General features: G+C 42.9%; 1 pseudogene; it reads right to left on the minus strand.

The window, feature by feature from the left end:
* Positions 1–7,638: 7,638 nt before the first annotated feature.
* LOC141844016 (uncharacterized) lies at positions 7,639–10,643 on the minus strand (annotated as a pseudogene).
* Between the last annotated feature and the right edge of the window lie 299 nt (positions 10,644–10,942).

Here is a 10,942-nt window from a genome sequence, read left to right on the forward strand (position 1 = left end):
CGACCTCATGAATTGAAGGATTGCACCGTCAAAACCATACTCCATCATTTTGCCGGCCCTTAAAGCAACCAAATGGTAAAATTCGGGCGAGGAAAGGAAGGCCTGGTGACGCTTCGCAAACCGAGCTTCCTCTCTCGTTTGCATATCTTTCATCTCTACTTGGGCCGCGTTGAGCTCGGAGACAAGCTGTTCTTTTTTAGTACGAGCTTCTGATAGCTGCTAAACCCACTGTTCGCGCTCCTTAGCAAAATCAACCTCCAACTACTGAATCTGATCTCTTGCCTCAACCAGGTTGGTCTCTCGTTGCGTAGACAAACGCTCCGCCTGTAGGCAGGACTCTTGAAGTTGTCTTTTAGTGCGACACAATTCTTGGACCTTCGCCTTTCATTTTTCAACCTCTTCCTCCGCTTTTAATTGAGCGCTTTTGGTCGTCATCACCTCGGCCCGAGCTAAGTCCACATCCCGCAAAGCCTCGGACAAACCTTGAGGCATAGGAGGTCAATCGGCCAGTTCTGCTCGTAGACGAGTTATCTCATTGTCCATTTGGGCGATACGTTTCTCCGACCGAACCACCTGACGGTGCAAGGCTTCCTATTCCATACCGGTCTGCAGAACGAGAAAGTTTATTTAATTTATGATACTATCGGATACCCACAACCCGAAAAAATATACCATGATATAGGACTCGTATAAATGCTCACTCAGTTCCACCATCCCGAACTGGGGAAGAAGTCTCTGGTGAGCCTCCAGGTGCTCAGTAGCAGCTTTGCAGACAGTGCATGAGAATAGACTCTCAGGATCAATTTGCATCCCCGTTACTGGAACGGAGTGGGGCACATAAGGTTCCACAATATTCGGCTCATCGGCCGCCACCGCACTGGATAGAAGAGAAGAAGAAGGCACCTCATCTCTCGAGCCTTTGTCACGACAACCCCGATCTCTAGGTCGAGAGGCTGGAGGTCGGGGCAAAGCAAGAAGCTCTGAACTAGTAGGCTCGACGTCAATTGAGCACCAACGCTTGTTTAAGAGATCCGCCTCGGCCATCCCACCTGGAGGTCGGATCTTTTACTTCTTTTGCCGACCAGCTCCAGACGATTGAGGTCGGGAAGAGCCCTCGGGGATAGCCACCTTTTTTAGTTCGGGAGCATTTTGTGCCAATCCATCATCTCTGGAATGAGGAGTGTCACCGACAGCTCAGCTCATCGTAGAAGCACGAGACGGGGGTAGGGCGCCAGGATCTTTGGTAGGATCTCCTACTGCCCACAGGCTCTCGAGGCGGGTTAGGTCCCACTTAAGAACCGTATTCATGGACGCATTCAGCATGATACGACCTGCAAAGAAAATGAAAGGTTAATGAGCAACAGTAAAGTCAGTTACCAAACGGAACTCTTACTTTAGCGATCCCCCAGCCGGATTTGGATAGGACTGAGCTCTACTCGGTGTAGCAAAGCCTCGTTCTCCACCAAATCATTGACATTAAAACTTAATCCTTCCAGTCTAGCAGATGCTTCTAAGAAAGCAGGAGATCGGCATGTCCGACCTGAAGCAGGAACCGAAGGCAAGTCGGTCGACCACACGGTAGGCGAGGCATAGGATCGAGGAGGCCTGATGAAGATGAAGCAATTTTTCCAACCCTTATGAGAAGTCGGATACTTAGTCAAAAAACCGAGTCCTTACCTGGCTGAGAAGTAAAAAACCCCGTACTCAAATCGACGTAGGGCATACAAGGCGTTAAACAAGGCAGGGGTCAGCAAAATCTGATACAGCCGACATATAATGATGGTACCGCAAATAAGGCGGTAAGAATTTGGTGCAAGCTGGGAAAGGTTGAGATGATAGTAGTGTGCTAAGTTTGAGAAGAAGGTAGGGACGGGAAACCAGAGACTGGTAGTCATCTGGTCATAAAAAATAGTTATATGACCAGTAGGAGGTTGACAAGGCCTATGATCAGGAAGGAGCACACAAAGTTCATGATCGAAGAGAATCTCGAATTGACTCCTAAACAGGATGATGGCGTCCTGATCATAAACAATGCGCCGGGTCTTAAACCAAGGAATTAAAGGAGATAAAGAAGCCATACAAATCAGAACAAAGAAAAAGAGGAATCAAAATCAGGTTGAGTAGTTAGAAACAGCAACAATGCAATTTAGCGGGCGCTTGTAAACAAGAATTAGGAAATGTACCAGTAGCAGGTCTGGCAGGGACGACAAGATAGGAATAAGGAGTGTGGAGGGATTCGCCGCAGAAACCCACAGAGAGTAGCATGCGCCGGCAAGGACAATGCGGCTGCAAGCCCTTTATATTAGGGTATCCAGAATATCCTAACCGTTATGGAAATAGTCTAACATACTCATTTCATGAGTACTTATTCATAACGGACTTATCCTAAGGGAAAGACTGGTTCCCATGTTTAGAAAATAAATAAAACAAGTGCATCATAAAGCCCAAAAAGGGAGGCCTGCTCAAGAAGCAGGCACGGGAATAAAAACTAACCTATACTAAGCGCAGCACCTATATAAAGTATGGCCAGAAGAGCTCGGCAGACGCCTTAGGAAACCAGGCAGACTTGAATACGAGCTCGGCGTATATAGTAGGAAGCCAAGCAAACTGGTAGAAAGCTCGGCCTCTATACGAAAAAACTAAGGCCATCTCACGAAGATCTCGGCCAATGCCTAGAAAAACATATCAAATGATAAGGACACGGAGGAAGGGATAAGACGAGCTCCGAAAGAGCTCGGCGGATGCCGGGAGAAACAGGTCAAACTCCAAAAAGAGAAAAGGAAATGTAGAACGAGCTTATATAAATCACGGCGTGTATGCAAAGGAACCAGTCGTATCTCATAAAGAATATGGAAGATAAGCAAAGAGGTATCTTGACCTCCAGAAGAGCTCAGACAAAAAATAAAAGACCTAAAGCAAGCCCGAAATGAGCTCTACTGGCACCCAAATGAACACAGGAGCTCAACAAAGACACAAGTGCAAAACATGTAAACTCAGATATGGCTACACTCATCAACAATCACCGCTAACACACCTTAAGCCAAATACTATATCAAGAAGATTTAAAGGTTAAGTCACATACTGCATAAAAAAGGATTCAAAAGGTAGATCAAGTATCACACAAAGAAATTTTCAAAAGCAATATTACAAAAATAGCTAAAATTATCACGACAGTTTTTCAGTCTTGTTTCTCTGACTCTGGAAGCTCATCCCACACTTTGTTGGGATCCAAAAAACTTAGGTCGGAGCCTTTGGGTATCAGACCCGACCGCACGAATTGTCTTCCTGCCCCATCAAAGCCATATTTCAGCATTTTACTGGTCCGGGCTCCCAGTAGCTCATAAAACTCTGGCGACTTCAAGAAGGCAGCCTTCTTCTCCTGCCAGCGCTGCTCCTCCTCCTCCTTCAATCTAGCCATCTCTTCGCGGAGGCCAGATAGCGCTTTCTCATGATCAGAGGACAACTGCTCCCGTAGCTTTTTCTCCTCAGTTACTTGAAGCTCCAGGGCTTGCCTCTACTGAATGCTCTCTAGAAGCTCCTTGTGAAGTCCCTCCCGCTGGCTGCGATGGGTGGCCAGGTCAGCCTCTAACTTGCCCTTCTCCTCCTTTAGTTGGCCTGCCTCCTGCTGGGTCGTAGCCAGCTCCCCTTGAGAAGTTTTCACGGAGGCTTGGGATGTTTGCAATTCTTGCTTTAATTGCCGGAGACGGGAAGTTCTGAGCTCGACGTCCTTATACAACTTCGCCAGCTCTGCTGAAACTCTCTTAACTTCAGCATGTGCCCCCTCCGCCTCCAAACGGGACGACTCCGCATGGGCCCAAACTCTCGCCAGTTCCACCTCCAAGATAGGGTTCTTTAGTTGTGCCTAGAGGTCAGCCACCTGAGTCTCGAGCTGATGGTTGGCAGACTCCAACAGAGGAACCCGGCGTTCCAATTCTTGATATTCCTTTAAGACCTGATAGTAAACACAACCAGGAAGGTTAGCACTGATTAATAAGGGAAAGCCGGAGACTTAAACATACCTTAGCAAGTGAGCCATTTAGGCGCTGACATAATAAATCGTTAGACAGCTTCGGCAGGATTTCTATCTCGTATCGTCTATAATCCTCCACCGAAGTGCAAGTTTTTTCAGCTTGACCTGAAGGGGTGGTCTGCGGAGAAGGCTCTGAACTGACTGGAGCACGAGGAGGACACAGCCCGGGACTTTTTCGGCTTCACCGGTGCACTGGGAGCTGGGGCTGTCTCGGAGGAAGTAGCCGGGGATTTTCCGACCTTGAATAGTACCACTCAACCTTATTGTCAGCCGGACCAAGTCCACTTGCAAGATTTGTCTTGACAATGCTTATGCGGAGCTCCAAGGGGACATCATCAGCCCTACTGGGACACAGATTCCTTCTATAATTAATGGCACACCGTATAAATAGTAACATCACCCAACTTACCGAGAATATTTGATCTGACGGAAAGATCTCACCCTTTGGTAAATCAAAGCAATAATTACTAAGTATAGGTGTCCATTTATTACATCGGGATTAAGAGTGCATAATTATAATAATAGAGGTCTTGTTCAATTTGCGAGTTAGTGTAAATCGAACAACCTCAATGGTCCTACTCAATACACACAAAGTGCACTAGTGTAATTCTACAGTCAAGACAGACAGTCACCGAATTACACTACAACCGTTCCCGATGGGTTGTCCAACGCCATCTTGGTTGTGAGCCTTAGTTTATAATTCACAAGGGACTAATAATCATGGTCTTCTGTGTCTCACAGACACCAAGTTATCTACAATGTGAATTAAGAGGACTTTATTGCAAAATACACTATTGCAATCATTTGACCAATACATGATACTTTATTTCATAAATGTTTATATACAAAAGAGCTAGTCTTTTCAGTATACTTCCTAACAGAGACCTTATGGGAGAGACCGCCAAAGGCTCTGACTCCGGAGGGGGGACCTGATCCTCCACAGTCTCAACCTCGGGGATCTCTATGATAACAGTCTCTGGTCTCCCCAGAGCTTCAGGAATCTGCTCTCCTTCCTCTCTGACCCTCTTCCTTGAGCGAGTCTCTCTGGCTGTCGCAGAAGTAGGGATATCTGGCACTGATACCTCTGAGGTTGGTTCGGCCGCCGGGGAGGGGTCCAGCTCCACCACTGTGTCTAAAGGTCACCCCCTCAAAAGGGCTAATTGAGGCGTATATGTGGACTACGGCCTCTAAAGAGGTAGGTGGTGTCACCCCCTCCGTATCAACAACACCCACAGAGGGCAATGGTTCAGCAAGAACAACAGCCGAAGTCCCTGGCTCATCAGCAACTGCAGAAGTCCTGAGCTCAACAGCAACAGCAGAATCTCCCTGCTCAGGAGTAGCCCCTGAAGATCCGGCAGTGTCATCAGACACCCACCAACTGTCAGTGGTGGTGAGCTCCCACTTCAGATTCTTCTTGACTGAAGTGTTCAACATGATTTCTCCTAGTAAAACAAGAAAAAAGAGGAAATTAGTTAGTATAAAAAATGAACATCAAAAAACACAGAGAAAACTTACTCAAGGAAGCATCCATAGGGATGTCATTTGGACTCAACCCGGCTTTATACAACAGGGCCTCGTTGGCTATCAAAACATTCACATCAAACTTGAGATCGGATAAGGTCTCAGAAGCTGTCAGAAAGATGTGACTTAATCTATACTGTTCTAAACTCTGTTGGGGAAGGGGTTCCGGACGCCAAAAGGTCGGCCAAGTATAAGGTCGGGGAGGTTTAAGGAAGAAGTACTTATCTTTCCAACCCTTGTGAGAGGTCGGATATTTATCTAGGAAGTTGTGGCCAGGCCGAGCGGCTAGATAAATCTCACCTCTCCCTCCTTTCTTGAGGAAAAAGAAGTAGTGGAAGGTGGTAGGATCTATAGGAATTTGGTAAACGTTAAATATGATGGAGGCACAGCAGGCTAACCAAAAGGAATTCGGGACAAGTTGAGAAAGAGAGAATTGGAAGTAGGAGGCCAGGTTTTGGAGGAAAAAGGGTAGGGAAAAACGTAGGCCTCCTTCTATCTGTCCTCGGAAGAAGGTCACGTACCCCGGGGGAGGCTCGTGAGGTCGCTGAACACGGGTCGGAAGTAGGATTTCGTGGTCAAGGGGAATGCCATACTGGGCCCTAAGGAGGATCTCATCATCCTCGCTAATGGAAGGCTTGCAGGTTTGGTACCACGGAACAGGAGCAGACATCGGGGAGGATGTAGGGCGACTGTAAAAGACGAATCCAAAGGCACTAAGGAAAACTAACCGGACGGTGAGAAGAAGCAAGCAATGAAGTTCAAGGAGAACCCTAAGGGGGGAGCTAACCAGAGGGCACAACTAGTGAGTAGTGCCGCGGGGAAAAGCTAGGGTTAGGGAAAACCCGACAAAGGCAAAGACAAACACCGTTTGACGGAGAATCCTTAACGGGAAAGCACTACGGACACTTACTGAGGACGCAAGGATCTCTGGCGAAGTATGGGCAAGGGAGATGTGAAGCACCAGAGCGAAAACAAAAGGCGAAGGAAGGCGAGGGTTCGACACAGCGAGTAGGGAAGACGAAGTAAGGAAAGGGTTTTAAGGGTAAACGGTTGTTGAATCTCAGCCGTTAAAATACAAAACCAAGGAACAGGATGAACGGATAAATCAGCGAGCGAAGCTTATGAAAATAACCTTGAGGACGATTGATTAAAATCAGAGCGTGGAATGGAAAGGCACTGGAGACTTAAGTTAAACTCAAGTTCAGTCAGTCGAACTTCGTCTCCTTCGACTAAACTAGGTCGAGAGGTTTGTGATCCGACGTGGAGAGTAACGCAGGGTGACATGGAGGAGGAGTAAAACCCGGGGAAAACACGTGGCAATGACGTGGAACAAGGATAAAGAGATCCTGATCTCCTGAAGCCATGAGAAAGGTAAGAAAAACCGACCTCCCTAAGAGGAGAGCCCACTCCTCAGTACAGTACCTGAGAATTTCTTGACCTTCATCCGAAACGCCCCGACCCCCTCCCCTATCAGTTTCAACACTCTCGCCCCAAATAAATTAACGACCTAGCAAAACACCGACCTCATCATAAGGTCGGCGTGTATTTGGATATCCAAGAAGAGCTCCTCATAGCATAGGCTACAATTCCCCATGATAATAGAATACACACCCTATCAGCCGACCTCGTTATCAGGTCGGATACCTTACTCATCACTCCCTGCGAAGCTCGATCTTTCACAATAACCCATCACCGACCTCATTAAGAGGTCGGCATAGGACTCAAGCTATAAACCAAGCTCTTCTAGACCTCGGTGCACATATCCCAATTCCTCACGATCTCCGTAGCCCCACGCTGACTTCATATAAACCTCCTTAGAAGGTCACCACGGGCCACAACACTTAGAACAATGGTGAATAAACCCCGTCCTCTCACAACAAGCTTAGAAGCACTGGTATCACATACCGACCTCATGACTTGGTCCCGGTATCACATACCGACCTCATGATTTGGTCCCAATATCATATACCGACCTCATGACTGGGTCTCGGCATCACATGCCGGCCTCATGACATGGTCCCTGCCTCACTTCCTTCAGGTATGTCGTACATAAAGAGCTCGGGGCACATCTAGCTCAGCTCATCGAATCACCTAAGCTTATTGTATACCTGCACATCCCGACCACACATACAGAACAACTCTTATCAACCCCACATCACTGGACAGATGGCAACAGATCGTCACGCAAACCTTTTCGTCAAGTTTAGCAACTTATCTTCAAGGTTTAGGATATAGACCAAGTCCTTCCACCTGGTCCCGCGCGATCTCAGCCGCCCAGAGTAGATAACCTACGTTGCTAATGTAGGGTCTAAAGAATGTCCACATCTCCACAATGGCATGATATTGTCCACTTTGGGCCTAAGCCCTCATGGTTTTGTTCTTGGGCTCTCCCCAAAAGGCCTCACGCCAATGGAGATATTTTTCATTCTTTTAAACCCATGATCTTTCCCATGTGTTTTAGATGTGGGACTATGTTTGCACCCTTGCAACCTAACAATCCCCCCCCTCAAACAAAGGACCACTGGAAGCTCCGCTATCATTTCTCATGGTCCGACTGCCATTTCTCATGGTGCGGCTGCCATGTCCCTCATGGTCCGGCTGCCATGTCCCTCATGGTCCACCATTTCTCATGGTCCGACTGCCATTTCTCATGGTGCGGCTGCCATGTCCCTCATGGTCCGGCTGCCATGTCCCTCATGGTCCGAGCCTCCCCTACTTCCTTTGTTTTCCCCGAGGGTCCCCACATGGTTAGATCTGGATCATGGCTCATCCGGCGATTAGTCCGGTGAAGAGCGGCCTCGCTCTGATACCAATTGTAGGGTCTAAAGAATGTCCACATCTCCACAATGGCATGATATTGTCCACTTTGGGCCTAAGCCCTCATGGTTTTGTTCTTGGGCTCTCCCCAAAAGGCCTCACGCCAATGGAGATATTTTTCATTCTTTTAAACCCATGATCTTTCCCATGTGTTTTAGATGTGGGACTATGTTTGCACCCTTGCAACCCAACAGCTAAACCATCAGATGTTCAGAATTTGTCACAAAATCGATCCGACGATCTCACTTTTACAACCAATCGCAAGCAAAGAGATCCGAGGATGCAGCTCCCGCCACCTCTATATAAACCCCACATGTATGACAATCAATTATCTTGAATTCTCTCTACATACTTCTGCTTTTCTTTTCTGACTTGAGCGTCGAAGTGGCCACGCCGGGATCCCTCGACACCTCGCTAATCCGTGCGTTCAGTGTTCATCTCTTCAGGCCCTTATCATCGACCGGGAACTACAGGTTGACGCGACATTATACTGTCTGGTGGCGTGGCTATCGTCGGCAAGGAGCCGGAACAGTATAAGTTAAGTTATGATGTTAAGGTTTAGGATTTAAGGAATAAAATATATTATTATTATTTATGATATATATATATGAATAAATTCAGATAATAGTTTAAATTTTTTTATTATTTTAGAATATTTTTTGAGATAATTTTATTGGGGTTTAGACTAGACCTATTTAGTTTATCTTAATAATAAATATGAGTTGATTGATTAAATTAATCTAAATTTTAATAAAAAAATCTAAGTTAAAAAAATTGTTGTCTGTCCTATGCACGCAGTCGTGCGCTCGTCAAGGGCGGCTCAAGCCTCTTGGAGGCCCTAGGCGAAAATTTTTTTTTAATGATTATTATTATTTTAAAAAATTTTCTCTTACACTTTTTTATTCGGACTTGAGACTGACAATGGTGGGTTTAAATTTTTTTTAAATAAACTAAAATATTAATTTTAAAAATAAATTTTTTATATAAAATTAAATTTTCTAGCTTTTTGAGATGCAAAATTATTAATTAAATTTTCATATTCAAGTTTTAATAATAAATTTTTTTCAATTGATAATATTGCTAAATTATTTATTTTTTTGAGACATAATTGAACGTAAATAAGACTTTATTAATTTTAATTTTGAAAAACTTCTTTCCGCTAAAACTACACTAACAGACATAGTCAGTAATATTCTATAAGCTATCCATGTATTAGGAAAAGAATTTAATTTTTTTTATAAGATTTAATACTTTAAGTGTTGTTTTTAATTCTGGATTTATTATTTCTTTTAAAAACTTTCAATTCTAAAAATAAATCTAAACTATCAATATCTTGTGACATATCATATGTTAAAAAAATTTCAAGATTCAAATATTTTTCTTTTAAAAAATCATTATCAAGAAATTTTAACTTCTCTACCTCATATAAAAAATTAAAATTATCTTCGTATATTTTAAATTGTTCAAACCTACTTTGAAGTGAAGAAATAGCATGATCAATAATATAATTAAAGTAATTGATTTTAAAAGATTCTTTTGGTGATAGTTTTACTTCATTAGTTACATTCTCATCAAATCATTTATTTTTTCTAATTACACATTTTTCACAAATTAAATTTTTGTTCTATATTCATTTCATTTGCAATTTCTTTAGCAGAAATCATGGCAGATATGAATCCATTTTCTCTATACTCATTCAAAAAAGAAATAAGACATTTTAATTGATCTAATGCAATAGCAATGTTCATATCTTTATATTGTAAAAATTTACTAACAGTATTAACTATGAATAATATATCATACCAAATAACCATACCTAATAAAAATTTAAAATTTTCAATCTCATATGTTGCTAAAGAAATTGCTTCACTTATTATTTTAGGATCATCACTAGTCTCTGCAAGTTTGTATAAAGCTTCTCTTATTTATGGAGCTTGATATTTTATAGCTTTAACACTTTCAAGATGACTTTCCCAACGTGTTTGTGATAATGGTTTTAGAGTTAATTTAGAAACATGATCTTGTAAGATTTTCCATCTTTTGGTAGAAGAGGAAAATAATGAGTAAATACGTTGTATAACGCCAAAAAATGTTATAGCACTAGGATAAGAATTAGCCATATCACATAGTACTAAATTAAGACTATAACAATCAGATGGTGTATAAAAAGCTCTAGAATTTATATCTAGCAGTCTTTTTGTATACCTTGTTGTTTACCCTTCATATTAGATCTATTATCATATCCTTATCCTCTTATGTCATTTACATCAAGTTTAATTTTTTTTAATATAGTGATAAGCGTATCAAAAAGTCATTTTCCTGATGTATCATCTACTTTTAAGAATTCTATAAAATATTCTTCTATTTTGATTGGACTTGTTGAAATATCTACACATCTTAATATAAGAGACATTTAATCTTGATGACTTATATATATCTGAAGTACAATCAAGTATAACAGAAAAATATTTTACTTTCTTTATTTTTTTAATTATAATATTTTTTATTTCTATTCCTAATATATTTATTAACTTATTTTGTATATTATGGCCAAGATAATGATTATAAATTTCA

This window comes from Curcuma longa, chromosome 13 (assembly GCF_044706935.1).
Source record: "Curcuma longa cultivar G26 ecotype Majalengka, Jawa Barat chromosome 13, ITB_CL_G26_1.1, whole genome shotgun sequence".
Classification (NCBI taxonomy): domain Eukaryota; kingdom Viridiplantae; phylum Streptophyta; class Magnoliopsida; order Zingiberales; family Zingiberaceae; genus Curcuma; species Curcuma longa.